The sequence below is a fragment of the Macaca nemestrina genome, chromosome 8, assembly GCF_043159975.1.
Source record: "Macaca nemestrina isolate mMacNem1 chromosome 8, mMacNem.hap1, whole genome shotgun sequence".
Classification (NCBI taxonomy): Eukaryota; Metazoa; Chordata; class Mammalia; order Primates; family Cercopithecidae; genus Macaca; species Macaca nemestrina.
Genome location: NC_092132.1, coordinates 138,156,245 through 138,184,206, shown reverse-complemented (window position 1 = coordinate 138,184,206; position 27,962 = coordinate 138,156,245). Strand labels below are relative to the sequence as shown.

Sequence of the window (27,962 nt, the reverse complement as noted above, 5' to 3'; positions counted from 1 at the left end):
CAGATTAAGAGCACAGCATCCTCTATGGTCTATTTGAAGCACAGCTGCTAAGATGTCCTTTGAAAACGTAAATCAGACCATGGCTCTCCTCTGCTCAAAATCCTGCAGTGATTCCTCATTTGCTTCATAGGAAAAGCCAAAGTCCTAAACATGTACACTAGGGCACTCAGCTTCCCGTTAGTGTTTAAGTACATCCCTTGACTCTTCTTCCCTGCCTTCTCCTCCAGCACAGGGCATTCTCGCTGCTCCACAAGCAAGACAGGCACTCAGTCACTTCAGGACCTTTGCACTGACTGCTCCTTCACCCTATAATTCCCTTATCCAAGAAATCTACTTGGCTATCTCTTTCACACAACTTTGCCCGAATGTCACTTTCGCATAAAAGATTACTCAGAGCACTGCATTTAAAATAGAAATAGGAATGCTTTTACACTTTTGGTGGGATTGTAAATTAGTTCTACCATTGGAGAAGACAGTGTGGCGATTCCTCAAGGATCTAGAACCAGAAATACAATTTGACCCAGCAATCCCATTACTGGATATGTACCAAAAGGATTAGAAATCATTCTACTATAAAGACACATGCACACATATGTTTACTGCGGCACTATTCACAATAGCCAAGACTTGGAACAAACCCAAATGCCCATCAATGATAGACTGGATAAAGAAAACATGGCACATGTTCACCATGGAATACGATGCGGCCAAAAAATGGATGAGTTCATGTCCTTTGCAGGGACATGGATGAAGATGGAAACCATCATTCTCAGCAAACTAACACAGGAACAGAAAACCAAATGCCACATATTCTCATTCATAAGTGGGAGGTAAACAGTGAGAACACATTGACACAGGGAGGGGAACATCACACACAGGGGCCTGTCAGGGGGTGGGGGGCTAGGGGAGGGATAGCATTAGGAGAACTACCTAATGTACATGATGTGTTGATGGGTGCAGCAAACCACCATGGCACATGTATACCTCTGTAACAAACCTGCACGTTCTACACATGTATCCCAGAACTTAAAGAATAATAATAATAATAAAATAGGAATCTCTACTCCATCCTGGTATGTCTGACTCTAACTTTGCCTTATTCTTTTCTACTCTAACAATTATATGATTTATTTATTTTCATATTTACTATTTCCTTTCTACCTACAGTTTTTGCAAGAATGAATGTAGGCTGAACCAAGTCAAGACTATTTATACTCACAGAAGCAACCCAGGCACACATGTATGCTCAATAAACATTTACTAGCTAATGAAAACAACCAGTCCACCTACCAACAAGTCTTATTAATTCAAATAGTTTATTCCAAATTTTCTTCAATGTTTAATGTACAAGGCATGCCATCTGCAAATACCAGATTTGTTTTTCTAATACTTACATACTTTACCAATAGTCTCTATTTTCATACACTAGGAAATCAACAGAATGCGATACCACAAATTGATTAAGAATACCATTGTGGAAGACAGTGTGGCGATTCCTGAAGGATCTAGAACTAGAAATACCATTTGACCGAGCAATCCCATTACTGGGTATATACCCAAAGGATTATAAATCATTCTACTATAAAGACACATGCACACGTATATTTATTGCAGCACTATTCACAATAGCAAAGACTTGGAACCAACCCAAATGTCCATCAATAATAGACTGGATAAAGAAAATGTGGCACACATACACCACAGAATACTATGCAGCCATAAAAAAGGATGAGTTCATTCCTTTGCAGGTACATGGATGAAGCTGGAAACCACCATACTCAGCAAACTATCATAGGAACAGAAAACCAAAGACTGCATGTTCTCACTCATAAGTGGGAGGTAAACAATGAGAACACATGGACACAGGGAGGGGAACATCACACACCAGTGAATGTCGGCGGGGGGCGGGTGGAGGGCTAGGGGAGGGATAACATCAGGAGAAATACCTAATGTAGGTGACGGGTTGATGGGTGCAGCAAACCACCATGGCACGTGTATACCAATTTAACAAACCTGCAAGTTCTGTACATGTACCCCAGAACTTAAAGTATAATAAAAAATTTAAAAAAGGAAATGAAACAACAAAGAATACTAGTGCAGATACATGTTTTTGTATATAAAAGATCTTACAACATGCAATATAGAGGAAAATCAAATTACCATGTATTAACAAAGGATGACAGTTTTTATTTTAAAATTCATAGGTAAATATATACAGACACTCACAAATGTGCACATACACCCATATATACCACTCTGTGTCTGATACTCTCAAAATCACTCAAAGCATGTATTAAGTATACTTTCCAGTTAAGAAATCTAAGTCCCAAGTTTGTACAGGGGGTATGTAGAAAATTAAGAATTAAAATCCTATGTCTATCATTCCAAAACTCCCTGTACTCTATTGCATCAAACACCGGAATTTGAAATTGATCATGAAATTTTTCAATTCCCCCGCACGCAACAGAATAAATCCAACATGTTGGGTTTTTTTGTAAATAAAAAGTTTACTTAGCAATAATTCAACAGATGAACGCACATGCTTCTTCTTGTGTCTAGGTAAATCCTCATTAATCCAAGTCAGAAGATTATTCCTAGGATAAATCTGTGGAAAAACTCAGCAATTGGAAATATAGACTACTCAATCTTTAATTTGCAAGGGTTTTTGGTGACAGATTGGATCGATAAAGTCATGAAAGACACTCAAAAGAATGAAGATAACTGATTAGGACAACTTGATGGAAACTTAGTTTTTGAGTTATGTACCAAAATATGCCTTTATATCCTTTTATAGTTAGAAAATTTAGATGAGCACAGCCTTCCAGAATAAAGACTGTATCTGTTTTCCAGACTTCCCTGTGATTCAGTGGGGGCCCTGTCACTAACTTATGGCTAATGGGATGGAGTCTAAAATGAGCTCTGCAACTTTTGGAATGGGTTTTTTAAGAGAGTGCATATAACTTCTACCTTTCTGTCTTGCTTGCTGGAAACTGGACGCATTTTTTTTTCTTTTTTCTTTTTTTTTTTTTTTTGTCCTAAAGAAACCATTTGGGACCATGTATAACTCTTGGCTCTCTGATCCTGAGTAACTTATTTAGCTTCTCTGTGTTTCAGTTTCCACATTTATAAAAGTAAATAATATAATTTATCTTCTGGGAATGCTAAGAGTTGAAGGTAACATGGAAAAATGGTAGCAAAGTAGCCAGTCCTCAAAAACATTTATTATTGTGATTGCCAGAAAGAGGGAGTAGAGGTAAATATCGTTTTCTGTTCTTCATTTTCTAAAAACACTCATACAGAATCTTATGATATACTAATAGATACTTAAAATGGGAAAAGGAGGAGGCCTGATTTCTCTACCTCCGCAGTATAATAAGGGACATTCATACGCAAGACCTTGAACAGACTCCAGAAAAAACAGGCCTCCACCGCATTCTCACTGATGTCTAACATTCATTTCTAAGGAGGGTTAATGCCTCTAACTACACTCTTCCCATTGGCAGAAATTTCCTCTGAGCACACAGTCCCAACAAGCCTACGCATTTTCAGCGTGAACTGTTTAACTGTAACAAGACTGTCTTTATAATTTTGGAAAATGTTTAAATTCCTACCATGCTAAGAAACATACATACACACACACACATATAACTCATACATGTACATGAATTATTAATGGCATCTGACTGTCATGTGGGCCATAAATAATCTCACCAAGAAGTAGTCAAACTCTTAACAGTGTATATGCTACTTATTTAATTTCTTGAATATAAATATTTCCAAATAGAAACCTTATTCAATGTATAGTTTTTGAGATTTATAACAAAAAAGAAACATTGATGTCAATGTTGCTTCACATTCATTATATTTAAATGACTGCTACTTTTACACTACCACACTTACTGTATGCTAAGTATTTTCAATTTCAAATACATACTGAGAAACATTTCCCAGTGGGAATGCATTTACGCAGTTTTATATCAATTATACATAATTTTATTTATTCCCAGATACGAGGTACTTTGTTTCATTTTTATAAGTCATTGTTATATACCCAAGATCAGTTATACGTTCTTCTTAAGTAACAGGAAATGAGTTTATTCACAACTTGATGAATTACCAAATGCCTGTGCTTTTGTGAAAGTCTTAAAGAGCTTACTCATTCCAAGGTCATACGTCCTTTAAAATTGTAACTGGCACAACAATTAGATTAACACATGATTTCCCTAAATATTAACAGATTTGATCATCAGATACTTGATCTGCCAAATTTACTCTGAGTTCTGCAGGCATGAAAAGATGGAAAAGTGCACTGAACAGTATCTGTCCCCATTTCCTCAAGTGATACCCTGCCACAGTCTCCACTGACATTTATGGTGAGCCAAAGAAAAATATACATGTCTAAATATACTTCGAAGCCTTTAAATACTTAAATGAATAGGGTGAAAGTTTTTACATACTACCTCAAATTGTGCAGCAATTTTTCAAGGAAAAGAAATAACCCCAAAACAACATTGTTCTAAAGTATTTCTGTATAATTCTATAAACATAGAATAAACAATAATAATAGTAATCGATATATTACTAGGTGCCCATCTTTGTAATACAAGATTCACATAATTTAAACATGTAACAACTCTAGGAAAAGGTTCTGTGATTTTCCACAGAGCTAAGAAGTGGCAAAGCTGAGAGCTTTTTCTGACAGTGAAATATGTATTTTAGCTAGCAGTTGTATTCCCAAGAAGTTACACATTTGCAGCCTGGAAACAAAGTTGATAATTTGCTTACTTAGTTAATTTTATTTAAATATCAGTATAGTACCAGGGGTGGGGTGGGATGGAGTTTATTATGTTTTGGTTTAGATGCACAAGAGGATTAAAAATGACATTATTTTTGAGAACCAGGCATTGTGTTGGGGGACAGAGACAGAGATGAAGACAATCATGTATTTTCTCATTATAAAATTGTCTTTAGTTTTTTTCAAGATCAAAGTAATATAATTACAAAAGGAATAATCTTAAAGAGACTGTGACTATGTGAGGATTATTTGGATAAGATGTGGTTTCAAGAGTATAAAATTTCAAGCTAAATTACAGGATTTAAGCTAATATATGATATTTTAAGTTGTAACTATTTAAATTTGAATATCTAAAACCTTAATGCCATCACAGTATTATAACCTGAATCTCATTAGGTATTTTTAAATAAAATGATTATTGTCCTTTAGAATTGTTTATAATTTTCTTCAACTAAATAACACGCATTTTCATTTAAATGTCTTGGTACATAAATATTTATATGACATTCACATTATATAAAAAATTGAAAAAATAAAAGTACACAATAAAAGACAGAAAACTAAAGTAGACTCACAGAAAGTAATGAACTTCTGTTTCAAGAACTTTTCCATTCTTGAAAAGAATTGCTGTGATTTCTTTGCTGAGACATAGTATACAAACCTTATGTTATTGTAAATATAACATTGTAAGTTACCTCAGTAAGTGACCCTCAGAAAGACTATCAATTCACAATTTTATTATATTTGGGATAGTTAAGTCTGTGACAGCCACAAAATTATTTTTAGCAATAAACAAACTAAACTTGTATTTTTAAACTGTCACAAAGTTGGAAAATACCTAAATAGAAGCACTTTTTATACCAGTTACTGGATTTCTTTACTATTGAAAACAATAAAGCATATTGCAGAAAATCTAGAAAATGCAGCAAAATGTTAAAATAAAATTATTAAACATCTATAATCCTCTGACCTACAGATACACTTTTTAGTATTTTGGTGAAATAAAACATTGCAAAATAGACCATGTATATTTTAAACTTGTTTATACACAACATTTTCTCATGAGCATTTCCTCAATTAGTCGATTTACCTTAATATTTTATCTTCATAAGTTGTAAATTTAAATTTCTCAGTGTTTGTAATGTAAAAATATACATTAAATAAACCTCAGGTCATTTCCATTACTCTGTTCTGTGTCTATATATTTTATTAATTTATGTTTTATGAATTAGTCATTATCTTGATATTAATCCTCCAAATGACAAAAACTTATTATAATCATTACATGACATTACATGTGTATAATTATTCAAATACATATGATTTTTAATTTTTATTTGGGAGGTAAATCCTAAAAATGACTTTATAACACCACATATCCAGTAGAAATTTCATGGATAATGCTATATATATATATATATATATGCACAATTACATCACTTAGATATACTTCTTTATAATCCTACTTCCTTGTTCATCCTTTTTGTTAGGAGTTATATGTATTAATATGTGCAATAATAATTTATATGTAAGTTTTAACTGACTAGGAGAAAATATTATCCCCTACATCCTTTAATATTCCCCAACCCAGCCAAACAACAGGGATTATTCTCGCAAATGAACAAAACATCATATTCTAAAGTCAACATAGCAAAATAAATAACCTGAAAATGTTCCCATAGTCAATACCTTAAAATCAAAGTTATAATATAACAAACAACCTTTTCTCAATGCACAAATGAACTCTGGAAAATAAGGGAAGCCACCTGACCCTCAAATCAAGAGGAGAGTAACAAAATAGAGTGAGAAGCATGTAGCTGGATTCTCTGCGAACTTAGAGTCGTAGTTGAGATTTTTGGCATAAAGTCAGGTCGTTTAACCCTAGCTTGGGGGCCGGGGGGCGGGTCGGAGGAGGTAAATAAAGAGAAGAATCTCCTGAAAATGAAGTCCACTTGTGCTTTCTGAGAGCCCCAGGTGAGAGAGGAATACCAAAACTGACTCCTTTTAACTGAAGTAAAAATTTATCTGCTACAGTGAGAACATTCTCGAACAGATTTTGGTGCATTCCCATACATAACTTCCCCAGGTATAAAGCTACGGAAACAACAACAAACCCTTAAACTCCAAGGTAATAAATACACGAAGAAACAAGGCAGGTAAAGCAGTCTGCAGAAGTAACAACAAAATTCGCTATCGGAGGACTTCAGTTAATGGAATCCTAATAGACATTTTTAAATAAAAATATAAAAAGAGTAATATGAAAAAAATCAGGTAAGTTTGAAAGAAAAAAATGCAATTTTGGAAATATAATATCCAGTAAGTTATTATGAAAGGATACTAAAAACAGTTGAAGGAGGAATTCATGTACTCAAAGGTGAATCTGAAGACACCACAAAGAAAGCAGAAAAAGGAAATAGAGATATGGGAAATGGGGCCTGGGTACGGAGACTCACGCCTGTAATCCCAGCACTTTGGAGGCCGAGACGGGCAGATCACAAGGTCAGGAGTTTAAGGCCAGCCCGGCCAATATGGTGAAACCCCGTCTCTACTAAAAACATATAAAATCAGCCGGCGCATGGCGGCGTGCGCCTGTAGTCCCAGCTACTCGGGAGGCTGAGGCAGGAGAATCACTTCAGCCCGGGAGGCGGAAGTTGCAGGGAGCCGAGATCGCGCCATTGTACTCCAGCCTGGGCGACAGCGAGACGGAAGGAGAGAGGAAGGGAAAGGAGGAAGGGAGGGAAGGGAGGAAGGAAAGAAGGGAAATGCGAACGTCTGTCAGAACAGCATGAGAGAAAGTGGAATAACATCATACCCATATCTAATTGGAATTCTGAAAGGAAAGGAAGAGAATAGCAGAGAGGCAATGTATTATTAGTCCATTCTCACACTACTATAAAGAAATACCCAAGACTCGGTCATTTATTTAAAAAAAAAAAAAACAAAAGAGGTTTAACTGACTCACAGTTCTGCATGGCTGCTGGGGAGGCCTCAGGAACTTAAAATCACGCTGGAAAGCACCTCCTAAGAGGATGGCAGGTGAAAGAGTGTGCATGGAACGGGGAAGCCCCTTATAAAACCATCAGATCTCGTGAGAACTCACTCACGATTACAAGAACAGCATAGGGGAAACCGCCCCCATGATTCAATTATCTCCACCTGATCTTACTCTTGCCATGTGGGAATTATTACAATTCAACGTGAAATTTGGGTGGGGATGCAGAGTCAAACCATATCAGATAATATTTGAAGAGGTTAATTTTCCATGACATAAATTTTCCAAGACATAAATCTTCATATTCAAGAAGCACAGTATTTCCTTAACAGGATTAAAAAAAAAAAAATCTCACCTGGATGCATGCATTAAACTACAGAACTTCAAAAACGAGAGAATCTATTTGAAACAAGCTAAGAGAAAAGACATTAGCAACGTAGAAATGACAGTGATGCTAACAAGTAGTCTGGTCAATGGCTTTAAAAAGAAGCCAAAAGACATTTGAGAAATGCCTTCTGGTGTTGAGAGGAAACACCTGGTTTCCTCTGGCATTCTAACACCAGCTAAGACACTATTCAAGAGTTAGGAAGAAATACAGGTGTTTTGATGAGAAGACCGAAAGTTATTAGCACTAATATTTCCTTGAAAATACTTTCTTCAAGAATAAGGACATTGAACCATGAAGGAAAGGAGGATGAAAAATATAAACCATGGTTAAAACTAAACAAACACTGATTGTATGAAACAATTTAAAAAGCGACTGTATTTAGTCGTTTTACAAAAGTTAGAACTTTAATAATGGAACCAGAAAAATAAGAATAAGAGGAAAAATGAACAGATTTAAAGCCACCTAAGATCTTAGGAAGGGGGTTAGAGATACTGAGTAATTAAATGGGGATATTATGAATTTAAGAATTTAAAAATAAAGGGGAATATAAGACAAAACAGCAAAATATTTTGAAAGTGTTATTTAATAAAAATAGAGAAAACATCATCAAATAATTTGGAATAAAATGGGCATAATTACTAATTGTTGATACATTCGTTTTTAAAAATTACATTGCAATAACATTAATAACTAAGTTTTATATGGCCCTTATGATGTGCCAAGCATTTTTCTAAGCATGGCACATGTATTACTTCATTTAGTAGTTAATCATTAAAGACAGTATGTATTGTGTTAAACCATTAATTTAGAAAAATATTTATTTCACTCTTTTCTAGAAAGATACAAGTTAGTAAAACAGACTCAAAAAATAAAAAAAAAAACCTGAATAAATCCATATATATCAAATACATTTAGTTTTGAGAGGGTGAGAGTGGAAGAAGATAATCTTCTTGCAGGATGGTTAAAGACTGTATTTGGAGAAAAATAAGGTACTTCTGTTTCACACCCTTAATAAATTCCTGTTTAATAAATTAGGGTCTGCAGGTGCATACAGTCAAGCATAGCTGGATATTATAAATCCAAATACAGAATAATGACTAATTATTTTAAGGGAGGGAATAAGGACTGCCTCAGGCTCTGAAGGATATGTTCTGCATGGCCCGTGAGCATGATTTCCCTTAGAGTTCAGAGTATGTGAGCACTGCACACACAGTCTGAAAAATCACACACAAACGCCCCAGGGAGCAAAACTGTGATGTTTTATTACAAAAATATGCATAATTTGAAATAAAAGGAGATGAATTTTAACTTCAGCACATGGGTGTTGAATATAAAATTCTCTATTCTCTTTTACATGCTTGATACACTACATGAATTTTAAATATAAAACGATATACAGATGCAGTGTCTTTGACAGAAAGAAGTACCCACTACCAATGTTAGAAGTGTGACTTTTCATTTTTAAAGATGTAACACTCTTAATCAAGAACTTTTAAAATGTAAATAGCACTGAAATGCCCTGTTAATGAAGCAAATAAATGAGAAAGAGTTCATTCTTCAGCCTTTATTTAAGCTATTAATTGTATTATTCCATTATAAACAGTAGTCCTCAGTTTCCCTGTAGTTAAATTCAAAGGATCGACTATTTGATCTCTTACATTCTATTTAAAATAAACTTTGTATAGACTTATGATTTGCAATTCAAAACTTCTGACTTCACTGGAGCTATACAAATACAGGATTCATTTCTTAAGCAAGAGTATTAAATTATATTAGCATTATATGTTACTAAGCAAATTAACCAGGTATATCAATTCCTTTTGTAAACATCTTACCAATAAAACAAATAGGAATTGATAATTCATTTTGGGAATATATTTGAATCAATATTCTTGCCATATTCTGAGAACTCAGCATGACATTTTCAACTACAAATCTTATAGTTCTAACTAATATATTTTTTATTAGGTCATTCCGATTAACCTCAAATGCCATGGAGTTCCTTTGTAACGAGGAATAAAAGTTTTTTACTTTAAAGTGAACTGAAAACTGATGAAAAAAGTTGTTCTTTTATCAAACTATAATCTATTGTTTTAGTTACAGAGAAATTATACATAGAAAACAGTATAAAGAGTTCCACAAATTATTATGACAAAAAGAAATGCCAAAACAATAGCTTTGAAAGTGTTTTTTCTATGCCGTGGCAAGGAGTAAGTTGATAAAACTAATAAAAATTGAAAGTGAGACAGAAAAAAGTGTCGAATAGTGTAGGAATTCTGAATTTCCTCTATTTTATATCTAAAGTATCAAAAATGCATCATTTACAATGAATAACTCAAGTAGTATAACTAAGAAAATATTAAGAAATATAATTAATAAAATTAGGTAAAGTTTAGCTTAAAAGAGAAGTTCTAAAAACATTACAATTCTTCCTAATTATCAAAAGAAATAAAAAGACACAAAGGTAATAATACAAATCATATAACTATTAAAGAGTGAAAACAACACAAACAGATGGCAAAAGAAAGACTAAATTGGATAATTATTGTGAATTGGTTAAATTTGCCCACTAAAGGATAAATATAATTAAATTGAATGTCAAAGCAAAACCCAATACTTTGGTGTCAACAAAATAAAGTAGTTGCAAAGGCAGGAATAGAAAGGAGGGTATAATATAAACAATAATACCACAAAACAATAATACAAGCAAATAAAATAATAATACAGACAAAATTAAAGCAGGGGTCACATTCTGAAGACAAAACAAATTGAGCACCCGCTTGTGAAGTGTGACAGAATTGGCACTTTGTTATGATGATACAATAGTTATTATTATCTATGCTCCAATAACTCAGCATAAATTGCCATAAATCAAAACAACATGTAAATCAGTTCCTACAAATAAAAAAAGAGAGACAAATCTTCTGAAGATGCACACAACACACAAAAAAGAAATGTAAGTAGCTTTTAAATATAAATTTTTCAAAATTTTAAATCCCCATACAATTTCTTTTTTTTTTCCAACAAAATAAATTTTAATGGTTATTATTAAATATTCCATTGTATAGATGTACCATAGTTTATTTGATTAGCTTTCTGTGGTCAGACAGTATTTTTAAAACTGATACGTTTGATAAATTTGACTGTTAAAACGAAGAATATTGCTTCTCAACAGACTCGTGAAACGGAAATTTCATTTCCAGAAATGCATCATAGTAACATGCTTGTATTTGTTCACAAAGGATATTCATTGCAGCATTGTTACAGTGGCAAACAATTAGAGACACTCTAGTGCAGGACTAGATACGTAAAATCTGGAATTTTCATATAACGTGACATTATTAAGCTTTAAAATCAGAGTTGCATATACTAACAAATAACAAGCTCCAGAAGGGAGGGAGAGAGGGAGGGAGGGAGGCAGACAGACGGACGGACAGACAGACAGACAGACAGATAGATAGATAGATAGATAGATAGATAGATAGATAGATAGAAAAAAGATAGATGATAGAGAGATAAAGATAGATGATACATATAGATGACAGAGAAAAGATACATGATAGATAGATAGATAGATAGATGATAGATAGATAGATAGAAAAAAGATAGATGATAGAGAGATAAAGATAGATGATACATAAAGATAGATGACAGAGAAAAGATACATGATAGATAGATAGATAGATAGATAGATAGATAGATAGATAGATAGATAGATGTTAGGAGATAGATTGTGGACATAGATGATAAATAATAGATGATATATAATAGCTAGATGATATAGATGATAGATAATAGCCAGTTGGCTAGCTAGCTTTTTAATAAAAATGCAAGATGTGGATGATAAACTCCTGCTCAATATAGTTTATTTTCTGGGCACATAGAAGGCTATGATTTTCAGGAAGACCATATTACCCAGCCTTTTGGCTGCAGCAGCAGCATGTAACCAGTTATGGCCAAAGGGTTGTGAGCATAAGAGACTTATGCCCCTTAATTGCTTCTGATTGACTCAATTGAAGCACTTAATTGCTCCTGAATGACACCCTCTCCCACTCTTTTGCTCTGCAGGGGAGGAGGGAGCCAAAAAGAAGGTTGGAGACTGGCAACCCAGCTCCCTGAGTGACAGAATAGAGCAGAGCACTGAGGTACTCTTCCTCCTGGCTGTCAACCCAGGCTGGTTATAAACTGCAATCAAGAAATAACTGTTTGACATTGACATTCCAGGATTAATTTCTTAGTGCAACTTAGTCTAGAGTATCTTACTATAGTACAGAACAGTATATGCAGTGCAATCATTTGCATAACTGAGGAATAAGTCTTTTATATATTTATGACCTGAGAACAGTGTGAATAGAAAGGGAAATAGAAAGCTAGGAAACAGAGGACACAAGGGTCTGTATATGAATTCTCTCTGTTTCAACTATTTTTAACCATGTCATATATATGTGTATTATATATGTTTCTGGTGTGTGTGTGTGTGTATATATATGTACTACACACACACACACACACACACACACACAGTTTCTTCCCCAAACAGAAAAAGCAGAAGACAATCTGTTAATTGTTTACTGGATAAAAAAATTAGTATGAATTCTAAAAGAGCAATGTATCTGTGTCTGCGTGTGGTTCACCGAAGTGCTGAATGTGAAATTACTATAAGGACTACGCTATTGATATCAAACTGGGGAGAAGTTTGAGGTTTCACAGGATGCATCACGGTTTCCAGGTTTGTATCCAAGGACAGGAACTTTCATGTGACACTGCAGCCATTACTGAATTTTATTGATCAATATTATTGTCAAGCCTTTCTCATAGCCAAAGAATCCAAAATATTGGCTCTTGGAAACCATACATGAAAAGTAAATATAGGCTTGTAATATTAAAGCAAAAATGACAGAGAAGATATAGCAAAGAGTAAGTCCATAAGTATTGAGCTCAGAGCTATTTATTATTTTACCAATTATATAAGAAATACAAAACATCCTTAACATGACCAAGAGTTGACACCACAGTGAATTGCCGGCAAAAATGAAAAATCAACAAACAGTAATACAAAAAGTAATCAATCCTGGTGAAGAAAATGAGAGTTGAGAATTACGTTGTGCAATCAATGAATATCAGGAAAAACTGACAAATATGAAAAGATAAATGTAGATAAAGCCAGAACAAAGACAGATTTTCATCATAAAAATACCAGCACCTGAAATGTAATTATACAACTATTTGTGTGTATACACTTCCTCAATGAAATACAAGGTCCAAAGTGCAGGACTGGAGTTTATAATTTTCCTAGAACAGCATCTGACACATAAAAGCCACTCAATTAAAAGTTTTCAGATTAAATAAATAAAAGATCATTATCTTAATGGTTTTCTGCAGTTACTTGGTAAATGAATTAGAAGTTTAAAATAGACCCACTTGACTATCGAGCAATTAAACTTACTGATTGTACATAAATGCCCATAAGTGCAAAATATTATAGATTATAATGTAAAATTATATAAAAATATATTATATATGTATAATATATAATTATATGCATACACATATGTATGAGGGAGAGTGTGTGTGTGCGCATATATGTGACTTCTATTTCTCAATAGTAATCATGTCGCTGATTCATTCTTCAGTGGTTTGAATCATTTCAATATATTTTCTAGTTATTTGATTTATTAATTCTGTAATTTATAGAACTTTATAGGATTTGAATGGACCACTTCTGAGCACGAGAATTACTACTGTGGGTCCCCAAAGGGATACAAACAGATTTTAAGAATTTGACATATGCTCTAATATGTACAAGAGGAGACTAAAAGTAATGACTTGGCGAAAGTAAAACATAAGTCCAATAATTGTTTCTTTAATTTTGTGTAGAACTTGAAAAATTAGAATGATGAAGTCACAATGAGATCCTAAGAAAATGAAAGATCCCAAATTATGAGAAAGACTCCCAGCTAAACTTGAGATGTTACCTATATGATAAATCACTACCTTTCCCAAATACATACATAACTAATGTAAATATGTCTAAAAACTATTTGCATTGAAAACCACTGGCTCCCTACCACTCACACTACGATAAAAACCACCATTTTATAAGTTCTGTTTATGCTCACAAATATTCTTCATGCTTCTTTCTTATATATGAAGGGATAGTCTATGATCACCTGATATCTCAAGAATACTTTATTACAAAACAAAGGCATGAAATGAACAGATAGTGAAAACAAACTGGAAGAAATGAAATCAACAGAAGAAGAAAGAGAACATGTAAATATTATCGAATTTAATATATTCATTGAAAAACATTTCCTCTCTAAGCTTATGCAGCCATGAAGTCAAGCAAGGTATAGAAAGCCATAGTTTGTAGTTTGTAACAAAGAATAATTAGAGGACCAAAAGCAGCATTCAGATATTTAAAATAAAATACCAATAAGCACACAAATAATGTAAGTTGGGGGCAATAAAACAAAAATTCTCATGAAGTTGAATTCATATAACCATATTTAGTTAACAGAAGGGAGACAAATTCTGGATCCGAAAATCAAGTGAAAATTAGACAAAGGGTGGGTAAGGAACCCTGTGGTGGTTCACACCTACTTTCCCTCTTCTTCAGGCTGTAGATACTCTAGAGTTTATTTCTGTACCAGTTTTAATATTCTAGTGTGTCAGCTATGATTTCCTCAGTTCCCAGAATTCAAAATTATTAGCTTTGGATGACAACTTAGAGATAACTACACCCTCACAAGTTTGGAAACTGAATGATTGACACAGGAGCTAAAAATTAAGCAGTTAGGGTAAGAGAGCCATCAGTAAGGTCTCCCTTTTAATAAAATGCAGCCCCCAAATCATTTCTTTTCTAACAAAGGGCAGCCTGAAAAATCAAGCTGCATAGAAAAGCAAGCTAGAAGCTGCCAGGGGTGAATTTTTTGCCAACAGCTGTGCCAATAGAAAAGGGATACCTGGAAGCCAGGTATGTTCAACATGGAGGCTCCTTCTTCCTTTTTCTTTGCCGCCACATGTGCAGTAAAGAAGCAGGCAACAGGCCAGTGTGATAGCTCATGCCTGTAATCCTAACACTCTGGGAGGCCAAGGCAGGCGGATCACCTGAGGTCAGGAGTTCAAGACCAGCCTGAACAACATGGAGAAAACCCGTCTCTACTGAAAATACAAAATTAGTTGGGCATAGCAGCGCATGCCTGTAGTCCCAGCTCCTCAGGAGGCTGAGGCAGGAGATTCACTTGAACCCAGGAGGCCGAGGTTGCAGTGATCAGAAATTGGGCCATTGCACTCCAGCCTGGGCAACAAGAGCACAACTCCATCTCAAAAACAAACAAATAAACAAAAAAAGAAGCAGGTGTAACATGGCCACCGGCCAGGGAAAGAACCCATCAGCATAATAAAAGGTAAGGTTAGGGTGGCCAGCTTCTTCCTGCATTATGTAAATGACACAACTGGTCCAACCAATCTTTTGATCATATGTTAATCAGACACCGCCTACTCAAGCTTGTCTATAAAACCCTGTGTATTTCACCAGGGACCAGAAGACCCACTCGGGAGCTTTTCTCTTTCTTTCACCTATTAAACCTCCATTCTTAACCTCACTCCTTGTGTGTGTACACATCCTTGATTTTTTGGTGTCATGCAACAAATGTCAGGTATTACCCCAGACGAACAATGCTGCTTCATGAAGAGTGGTCCAAAAAGCATGAGGGTCAAAACTCCAAATGGTCCTCACTTCAAATGTGTCAGCTAGGTTTGGTGAAGTGAAAGAAGGGGCAGTCAGTTTGGTCAAGTGTTTGCTGACTCATTCTGGTGGCTAAATATTTCCAATGTCAGCTGTAGAAGCTGCCAAAGTATATTTGAATTAGGAGCTGAGGTGTTTAGGAGAAATTGCTAAGATAGAGAGTGCGATTTTAGTCAAATTAATTAACTTATGTCATTCCAAGTTTCCTGAAGCAAAAATGCATTTAAATATTACGATCACAACATTTTAATAAGGCTTAGCATTTGAATGAGGTAACATATGTGAGAACTTCTAGAATAAAGTCTGAAACAAAATAAAAGCCTGCAATCACAATGTCTCCTCTCTTTTCTAGTTTTCCTGATCCTACTGTATGCTAACTTATCAAAGTCCTTCAAGGACGTATAGAGAACAAAACTAGATGCAATTTTCCAACTAAAATCACATCCTTGGTCCAAAGTAGATAGAATATTTATTATATGTAATTATACATATAATGTGTAACACATTCTAAGATTTTCAATGGCTCCTGTATTATTTGTTTGTAATGATCATGTAACTGTTAAGTCTTTTCCAACTGGACTGAATGAAGACTAGGTATTTCTCTCCAGCTGTATTTATCTCACTTAAAAGAGTCACAACATGGCTGTCATTAAGACACTCAAATATTTTCAGATTAAAAAGTGATTAGAAGTACAAAGAACTGAATACCAGAAACAAAGAGAGGTAGATGGGCTTTATATAACACAAATAAAATTAACTTGTTGGATGCATTTGTAAAAACTGAATGATAGTTTAAAACTCTAAATTTTTGGTTGACTTCCCTTCTCTTGATGTCTATTAGACTCTCTGATGACTTAATAGAATTTATATGTGCAGAGATAGAGTAGCAAGGCAAAACAGTAAAAATGGGATGACATACCATTATAACAACCCTGTCATATAGTTAATATCAAGAAAAGTATCTGATTTTACATTCAATACACTTCTTGGCACATGATTGACATGTCATGAATATAGAAAATAATGGTTTGTTTGATATATCTGAAATTGAATATTTGTGTGGCAAAACTTGAACATTAAACTGTTTCAGAAAAATTTTATTTTTCAGCCAGCTCAATTTTAATTTTTTTAAAGTTTATAAGCATGTTTTTTTTTAAATTGCCCTTTCACAACTTCTGTAAGATGCAGTGTATCCATGCATCCACCAAACACTACCTAATCAAAAACAGTACATTTCTTCATTTTCATTTTCTAGTAGCCTTTCAATTAGGAGTTACTTCTCTAAAGGAAAATAATTAGTTGGTCATTTATACCATCTGTCTTCTCCATGAAAATGTTTCAGAGTATGTAGTAGAATTGTAATTATACATCAGTCATCTTTAATTATTTATAATTTTTAACTTTAAAAGTTTGCCATTTTAAAAGTGATTTCATACAAGATTTATGTTATATTTAAGACCTCATTAGAAAAGTCCTTTCTCTGTTTCATAAAACTCAGATAATCAACATCTCTATTATTTTCTGTTTTTATGCTTACAACACATCTAGGGGCTAAGCTACTCCTTGAAAAAAAAAACTGCAATACTCGGGTAGCTGAAGAAAATAAAAATACATATATAAGAGAATAAAGACATGACAAGGCTAAGCTGAAGAAAATAAAAATACATATATAAGAGAATAAAGAGATGACAAGGCTAATTTACTTCCCAAGAACAAAGAATGTGACAGTGACACTGAACAAATTAAAAACATTAAAATTTCACTATGATCTTTCTATTCATCTATATTAAAGGATACATTTATTTATATAAATTAATCATGTAAGTTTGAAGTCTTCAAAGACTCAGATGAAAAGAGAATCAGGAATTTGGCAAATGAACATCTTCCTATAGAAATCATAGAGAAAACTTTTTCTAAATTACTTTTAAAAATATTATGTGGTGTCTATGATTCTCTTCCTATCTTATTTTTTGAAATATTTTTATTAATGTAGTAAAAATTAAAGATAAAAAAGAGAAATGTAGGGCTATTTTATTTGTTAATGATAGAAAGAGATAATTCAGAAATAAAAGAAAAGGGGAAAATGTTACCAGAGTCTTGGGAAAGATGAAGGAATGGATAAAATATCACTTTTTGATAACACTAGGACAGGACAGAAATGGTTGGTGAAGCCAGGCCTGGGTCTCCTTCCTTGTGTTTCTGTGCTCGGATGTGCGGTTACCTTAAAGGGGCTTCAGTTACACCAATCTGTTTATTGGTGAGAGTCTTAAAGAAACCATCCAAGTCACGAAGTACGCAAATTACCTTTCTTAGCTATAAGTAAGAGAAATGCTTATAAAACTTACCTAAGTGTTTTCCCATTTACAGTATTAACATTTCTTCTCATCTCTCAAGTACAAGAGAAGATGAAAGTTAACCCAATGGGAACTCACAAGACCTACCAAATCTCTCTCTCTCTCTTACTCCCCCATCCCTCCCCATAAAACTGCTAAGTCTTGGTGTTTCCTAAGATCCAATCCTACAAATCGTGTAGGATTTTAAATGGGTACTCAGTAGAGGTTTTTCATCTCTCCTTACTGAAAAGATTTAAACTAAATTTAATTATCTGTGCCCTGCCTAGAATATTCATTCACTAGATCCCTGTATTATGTCTGGCTTCTCAAACTTGAGAACCATTAACAAATACTAACTTTGGTTTCCCTGATTATTATATCACACATAACACACACCAGTCAATCTCCACCCCAGGACATTGCTTTATGTTTCTTGATGCACTTAAGACTTTCTTAAATTTTTTTTCTTTATCATTTATTTGACCCCATGTTAATGTCTTTTCCTACTGGAACAGTGGACTAAGACCAGGAACCTTGTCTATAATGTTTACTGTGTACCTGGATTCCTAGGAACAGTGCTTGAAAAATAGTATACATTCAGACACTATTTTCAAATGGTATGGAAATGAGAAGTAAAGTCATTTCATTATTCAGAAGAAGTTAGGTGTTACAATCCTGAGAGCCGTAAAGTCCAACTGTGTTTAGATCCTGACTCAATATCTACCCTCTGGGTACCCTTCAGTTTTCTAAAATCCAAATAGGAGGAAAAGAAATGTCACCATGGTATAGGATTACCGTGAACTCAAGTAAAATAGATGTCATTGCGCATGGCACAAAACACCTCAACAAATGTTTTACTATCAACCACACACACACACAAATTCTATCGATAAGTTAATATATGAAATGTGTTCTAGATTGTCAGTAAAATCAAAAGCAAAATAATTGAGATTATTATTTCATTCACTAAAGACATTAGAAATGACACATTCTAAATTAATTATATAAAAGGCAAAGCATATGTAAAAAGAAAAAATGAATCTGTATTGCCCTTGCATTTCAGAAAACAAAAGAATAAAGCAAAATAAAGCTGGGAATCCAGCCAATCATCTAAATACAGCATTTATCATTTACTTGTGAAACTACACTGTAAAGGCTCAGTAAAGAAAGCAAGATTATGCATATTCATATGATGTTTCAGTGGAGATGATAAATGAAACATAGCCACAAAATCATTCATTGACTATGACATGATTACATTTCTTTCCATGCTCACCCAACAACCAAGATCACAATGTAAAATTTCTACATATTTTTAGGAGAATAAAATGTCTACATTTCTGAATGAAGGCAAAATCAGCATATACATTTTATACACTGTCAAATATTATATGATTACAATGTGCTTTCCTGTTTTTTTAAGAAAACCAGAACAAAACACAAACTCCTTACAAGAAGGTAAGCGGTTATCCTGATTCACTAAAGGTTTCAAGAACTTGGCTTTGACATTGTTTAATAATAAAAAATAAGTATCTCTTCTTATATTTTTAGTGAGTTTAAAGTTTAGAGAGTTTTGTCTTAGTCTTTAAGAGTATTTTATTTACCTTTTTAAGCAGCTCTTAGACAGTAGAATGGCATTATAGTAATAAATCGTCAAAATTATTTTGTTCAAAAAACATGTTAGTGTACTATATCAAAGCCATGGGGCTTTGATGACACATGATAGTAACAACTCATCAAAAGACAGCAGTTTGATTATGCTGTACATTAAATACATCACCACAACTCATCTTTCTGACAGCAAAATAAAACAGCACCTAGCACATACTCCTTTTTGGTTAGATGACTTTTCTTTAACACTAGAAATTCATGTTCATATGTACACACATAGACACACACACACACATACACACATCTGTTCCTAACTGGGGATATGCATAGTACTGAAAAATAATTCAACTTAACAGGAAAACAAATTCAGGTGGATGGATTTGACAAGAATAAATAGACCAAGAGGGAAATGAAAGGTCATTTAAATATATGATTATATATGGTTTTACAGATAATAAATAGAATTTATGACAACTGTAGAAAGATGCAAAAGTATAGACGATCACAAAGAAGAAATTTAAGTCACCCATATCACCACTAGACATAAACGACAAAACATTATGATATATCACTCAAGTCTTTTCCTCTCCCAAAGTATTTTCTATGAATTATTCTAGAATATATACAATGTGTATATTCTAGAATAAATATTCTATGTATGCATGTATATATGTATGATAGATATATATATTTTAGACAGAGTCTCTCTGTCACCCAGGCTGGAGTGCAGTGGCATGATCTCACCTCATTGCAACCTCCGCCTCCTGGGTTCTAGTGATTCTCCTGCTTCAGCCTTCTGTGTAACTGAGATTACAGGAGTGTGCCTCCATGCTCAACGAATTTTTGTATTTTTGGTAGAAACAGAGTTTCGCCATGTTGGCCAGGCTGGTCTCAAGCTCCTGGCCTTGAAAGATCAGCCTGCTCAGCCTCCCAAAGTGCTGGGATTACACTCCCAGCTGATTGTTATATTTGAGCTTCATTCTCTTATATACTTGTATAATGTTTTAGAATTTGATTTTCAACAAATTTTTTTAACTTTTCTATATGAATTATATTATTCTGTTATTGTTGAATTTCTGTAATGGGTTATAGACATTTCATTCTCTGTTTTTATTCTACTATAAGTTATATTCAACTTTTTTATTATTATACTTAAGTTCTGGGATACATGTGCAGAACGTGCAGTTTTGTTACATCGGTATACACGTGCCATGGTGGTTTGCTGCACCCATCAACACGTCATCTACATTAGGTATTTCTCCTAATGCTATCCCTCCTCTAGTCCTCCACCCCGCAACAGGCCCCGGTGTATGATATTTTCTTCTCTGCGTCCAGGTGTTCTCATTTTTCAACTTCCACTTATGAATGAGAACATGCGGTGTTCAGTTTTCTGTTCCTGTGTTAGTTTGCTGAGAATGATGGTTTCTAGCTTCATCCATGTCCTTGCAAAGGATGTGAACTCATCCTTTTTTATGGCTGCATGGTATTCCATGATGTATATGTGCCACATTTTTCTTTACCCAGTCTATCATTGATAAAGAAAACATATCTCTTTATTTCTCCAATCATTCATTTTAATATCTGAATGATTCTTATTGGCCCTCAACCTTATGTAAAATAGTTATTAGCTATTACTTGTTGATTGTTTATCATGGACCAGACATGCTGCTAACTATTTTGTGAGTAGGTCACTTGATTTTCCCTAGAAATTTATTAAATATATATCACTTTTGTTTCTATTTATCATCAGAGAAAGTAACTTGTCAAAATGTTAAACAATGAAACTGAGGTTCCAATTTAATTCATCAGACTCCTCACTACAAGTTCTTAACCACTATATCCTAATGCTATAAGTCATACATCTTGCCAGGCATGGTGGACCTGCCTGTAATCCCAGCTCCTCCAGAGGTTGAGATTTGAGGATCGCTCGAGCCCAGTAGCTCAAGGCCAGCCTGAGCACCACAGTGAGATCCAACGCTTCTTAAAAAGATATATTTCTTCCCCTCTACAATTTCATTTGTTCACCTTAAAAATATGTCATGCACATGGACTAAGTTCAAACATCGCCCCCCTCTCCACCTCCACTGAACACTCAATGAGACACACTGTGAAATTCTCTCTGACTTCTCAAACATACTTGATCATTCATTTTTCATGCTTCCACATCACTTGCTACCTAGGTCTGTGAGTATTTGGCACGATGTTTTATAACTAGTGGCTGTCCTGCCTGCTGTCTAATGATACATTTAGTCCTGTGTACTCCTCTGCATTCTAAGTCCCTGCCATGATAATTTATCATAATAGTTTATGGGTGAGACTTATGAAATGAATAAATAGTTGAATATATTGTATAACGAACACTGCAACTACACACCCAAGAAAGGTCTTGAATACGCCTGCGTTATAAAATGAATATATTTTGTAAGTATTTAATGCATTTAATTAAAGGACATTCAGATTGAACTCAATTTATATCTCTAATTATTTGTGGTAGATAGCATAGAAATGTCATTATTTCTATCCTTGGGGAGATTCTTTTTGGTGCTGAGGCTGTTGAAAATGTGTTAGAATGTAGAGAAGTAAAGTGGAACAGAGTATCAGAACATTCAGATCACTGAGCTATCAGGGTCTCAGTGGACAGGGTCCTAGTCCTAGTAAAGGCTATAAATATCAGCAGGAGTAAAGAAGAAGAATCAAGCACCTAATTCCAAAACCAAAAAAGTCTTGATTTTCATTTCACACACCATTAACTGCAGACAGTGGCTCTCCTGAAGGTATAAAAATTAAAGTCCCTTGGCACAGGCGGAGGTATTGTAGGGCTCTGGAAGGGGAACAGAAGCTTTCTGTCTTCAATGAAGTCTTACTAGGGAAGACCATTTCCATTTAACACTACAAGCTTTGCTGTATTGACCAGAATGCTTATAATATGTAGATGTATATAACCAGTATATATGGTGTTCACAATTATAATGTCTATAATTTAGAGAACATATTACCCAAAATAGTTTTCATTGAAATTATTATATATTAAGGTAAAAGGTCTTATTCAAGAAATTAACTTGTATATAAATGTAAACAAAGAACAGTTAAAGAATTGCTCATTATTCACCTCAACTTCAGATAATATCCCATTCAGAAAGCACTCCAACTTTGATGCACACTATAATCATGGGTAATAAACCAAATTGGCTGTGTTTAAGTTTGCCACATAAATGATAAGCTACTAAGAACAAGAATTCTATTATCTTATAATATAAATTTTACTTTGTTGAAATTATTATCCCATAGTCATGAGATCAGTGGGATCTTAAATTTTCAAACAGTTTACAATGAGAAAAAAAGAATGCAATTAACATACAGTCAATAAATAAACTGTCATATTTTTCCTGCCGCAACAATAATATTTTATATCCACCTTATTCATATATCTATATAAAACGAATAATAGCCTGATTGACAAATAAAAAGTACTGCTATTTAAAATGTTTTCTAATTAATTAGTAATTATACAATTAAGAAACTAGTAGTAGTAAACTATGAATAGAATAATTTCATATGCAATTGAAGATTACAAATATTCTTACATATGTAAACTTTCCACATTTTTGTTGATCATTACTGCCTTTTCCTTATGAGATACAGTTTTATAAAATCTTGATTAGTGTGACATAGGAATCCAAATGCTCTTTCTTTAAATTAAATTATATCATATAAAGCACTTTTTAGTAAACCTTTTATAGTTTATTATAGTCTTCTGACATAAACCATGCATATTTTTGCATGGTTTATTTTTAATATAAATTTTAACAAATAATTATGTTTGTTATTTAAAAGTCAGAAAATATAATGAATGAAAAGCACTACCCCTTGTAGTCTTAGCACAGAGCGATAAATACCAGTAACTTTTTTTTACTGAATTGTTAAAATATAATTAAATCAAGAATTTTTCACAATAATGTCAGGAACATTGATTTCAAAATGAGCATGCATTTTTTTTTTTTATTATACTTTAAGTTCTAAGGTACATGTGCACAATGTGCAGGTTTGTTACATATGTATACATGTGCCATGTTGGTGTGCTGCACCCATTAACTCATCATTTACATTAAGTATCTCTTCCAATGCTATCCCTCCCTCCTTCCACCTCCTCATTATAGGCTCCGGTGTGTCATGTTCCCCTTCCTGTGTCCAAGTGATCTCATTGTTCATTCCCACCTATGAGTGAGAACATGCGGTGTTTGGTTTTCTGTTCTTGTGATAGTTTGCTGAGAATGATGGTTTCCAGCTGCATCCATGTCCCTACAAAAGACACGAACTCGTCCTTTTTTATGGCTGCATAGTATTCCATGATATATATATGTGCCACATTTTCTTAATCCAGTCTGTCACTGATGGACATTTGGGTTGATTCCAAGTCTTTGCTATTGTGAATAGTGCCGCAATAAACATACATGTGCATGAGTCTTTATAGCAGCATGATTTATAATCCTTTGGGTATATACCCAGTAATGGGATTGCTGGGTCAAATGGTATTTCTAGTTCTAGATCCTTGAGGAATCGCCACACTGTTTTCCACAATGGTTGAAGAAGTTTACAGTCCCACCAACAGTGTAAAAGTGTTCCTATTTCTCCACATCCTCTCCAGAACCTGTTGTTTCCTAACTTTTAATGATTGCCTTTCTAACTGGTGGTGTGAGATGGTATCTCATTGTGGTTTTGATTAGCATTTCTCTGATGGCGAGTAATGATGAGCATTTTTTCATGTGTCTGTTGATGAGCACGCATTTTTAAAGTGTAATTGAAATCCCCAAAATTCTCACTTTGATTTATCGTTTGATTTTAGATAGTCATTTATAACTTTAGTTCTTAAAATTTTTAAATATCATTTTCAATTTCATTTTTTTCTTATTTATTATACATTAAGTTCTGTGATACATGTGCAGAATGTGCAGCTTTGTTCATATTTAATCTCTTAATTATTAAAGCAATAAATATTTATTTGGAAAAATAAAACCTTAAGAAACAAATTAAAATTTGATTGCTATTTGATATTCAAAACTTTGACTAAAAAATAATTCTAAGTTTTTAATAGCAACATCTCCATTTCTGTATTCCAAAGGACAAAGAGAATAATGCAGTAAAAATTACTGCATGAAAACTGAGATACTTAAAGTAACAAATGCAAACGTATAGATATAACACATGTAAAGGTAAATATTTGCATGGGAAATACAATATTTAAATCTGTCTGTATAGTGTTTTCTCTATTGAGTCAGTATGGTTTGCTCTAATGCTTGTCTGAATATATTCAATCAGCCTTTTGCTAAACGTCCAAGGGGGAAGAATTGATCTTTTATACGCATTGCCTCATGGTAGATAATTTTGACTTCCCTAATCTACCTGGGCGTATTTATATATTTTGACATCCCTTATGTACCTGGGTATATTTCTACAAAACAGAAAAATGCCAAGTGATAACTTGGAATATCAACGTATTTCTAAACATATCAGTAATCAAATGAACAGTGTTTGTTCATTAAATACTCATAGACATGTGCGTACATTATGCATACATACACGTATGTATACATACATTATACAATCCTTACAACCGCCCTCAGTAAATAATTCAGAGACTTAATTCTTTGTAAAAAACTTTGTTTTTTGGGTTTTTTTTCTTTTTACAAGCTGAAAGTTTACACACTTTAATTTTGGCATTGGTCTTTATTTATTTTCCAAAAGCATTTCTCTTCTTCACATTAAGACAAGGGTTCGTTACAGATAAAATCACAAGGAAGTAAAACTTATCTTGAATCTTTTTCAACCACATCTTTGATTTACTTTTTCCCCTCCTATTCAAAAAGTCTCCAAAGCCTTTTCCTCACAGCCCATACATTAATGTGAAACACGGAGACAGGTATTCACTGTTGAGGCTCTGCTAGCTCTGAAGAGCTATGCCAGGTGTCTTAGCACATCTCAGTGAGCCTCAAAACAACTTTTTTTAAAGCTTCAATTGACAAACTAAAAAATAAATAAATAAATAAAGCTCAAAGCATCTTAACTGCCAAAGTCACACAGATAATTAGTAAATACTGAAACTTATATTTGAACCCCGGTCTCTGAGACTCCAGATCTGTGCTTATAATAATCACTCCATCACAGTGATTTTTAATTATTTTCAAGGTGTTAATTTTTTATTATGAAATATTTAAGACAGACAAGAAGCTTAAATATAATATGGCATATATCACTTCTTTTATCTATCACCTTAAAAAAAAAATCATCACCTTCTTCCTGCAAAGGGATCCACTATTTTGAATCTGTTGCTTCCTCTTCCAATGCAACTACAGACCTCTGTTTGGTTCTCAAATAATGAGATTTGTTTTCCATGCTTTAAATTTTATGCAATATACATGTACACTATATAGTATGTATTTGTCTACAACTTTTTCCCCCCAAACATGCTGATTATGGTAACTCTAGCTCATTCATTTCCACTGTTGCTCAATATTCTACAGCTGGATAATGCCACAGTTTACTCCTCTATACCTTACAATTATGTAGTTTGTTTTATTTTCTATTACAAAAATTTCTGCTAGGAATGTTATTTTTACTTTTGTTTTTAACAACTTTACTGGGGTTTTACTGATATACCAAAACATTGAACATGTTTAATGGATATAATTTGATGACTTTGGACATATGCATATACTCACGATATTCGAGGTAATAAATATATCATCACGTCTAAAGTTTTCTTGTGTCCCCCCTTTTTTGTTTGTTTTTTGGTGTAGTAAGAATGCCTATCATGACATCTACTCTTTTAATGAATTTCTAACTGCACAATATCATGTTGTTCACTATAGATGCCACATTGTACAACAGATCTCTAGATTCTGTTATTTATCTTACATAACTGAAGCTTTACACACATCAACAACTCCCCATTTGCTCCTCATCCAGGCCCTTGACTATCAGCATTCTATAATCTTCTTTCATGAGAATGACCAGTTTAGATAACTCATATGAATAGAATCATACAATATTTGTCTTTCTGAGACTGGCTTATTTTACATAATGGACTGTCCTTTGGGTTCATCCACATTGTCACAAATGGCAGAGATCTCCTTTTTAAGGCTAAACTATATTCTATTGTATGTATTATATGCTGCCTTTTAATCTAGTCATCTTTTGATAGACACATGGGCTGCTTTCATACATTGGATACTATGAGCAATGCAGCAATGAATGAATATAGGAGTGCAGATAGCTCTTCAAAACATTGATTTCAATTTTCTTAATATATATACTCAGAAGTGGGATTTCCAGATTATATGGTATTTCTTTTTATTTGATAATTTCAACATTTGTTTTAGATTCAAGGGGTAAAATGTGCAGGTTTGTTGCGTGGTTATATTGTGTGATGCTGAGTTTTGGGGTAGGAATGTTCCCACCACCCAGATAGTGAGCATAGCACCCAATAGACGGTTTTTCAACCCTTTGCCCCCACCTCCCCTCTCCAGTTGTTCCCACTGGACTATATAGTATTTTTATCTTTAATTTTTGGAGGACTTTCATAGTGTTTCCCATAGTAGCTGCATAATTTTAAATCCCCACCAACAGCATACAAGTGTTCAAATTTCGCCACATCCTCATCAACACGTGTCATCTTTTGTTTGAAACCAGCTATCCCATACAGATGTGAGGTGATATCACATTGTGGTTTTGACTTGTATTTCCCTGATGATCAGTGATACTGAGCACCTTTTCATATACCTAATGCCCACGTGCATGCCCTCTTTGGAGAAATGTCTATTTAACTCTTTTGCCCATTTGTAGTCATGTTATTCTTTCCTTTTTTTTTTTTTTTGCTATTAAATTGTAGGAGTTTCTTACGTAGTTTGACTCTTAACCCATCATCAGATAAATGATTTGCAAATATTTCTCCCATTCCATAGGCTCCTTTTTACTCTGCTATTTGTTTGTTTTGCTATGCAGAAGCTTTTCAACTTCAGGTAGTCCCATTTCTCTGTTTTTGTTTTGTTGCCTGTGCTTTTTGTATCATATCCAGGGAATCATTGTCAAAACCAGTA

The 27,962-nt window shown here is 33.8% G+C and overlaps 1 protein-coding gene across 16 annotated transcripts in view; it reads right to left on the bottom strand.

Annotated features, from left to right (window-relative positions):
• Nucleotides 1-27,962, bottom strand: part of LOC105463752 (macrophage scavenger receptor 1) — a 764,939-nt gene that overhangs the window by 426,376 nt on the left and 310,601 nt on the right. The window lies entirely within an intron of this gene.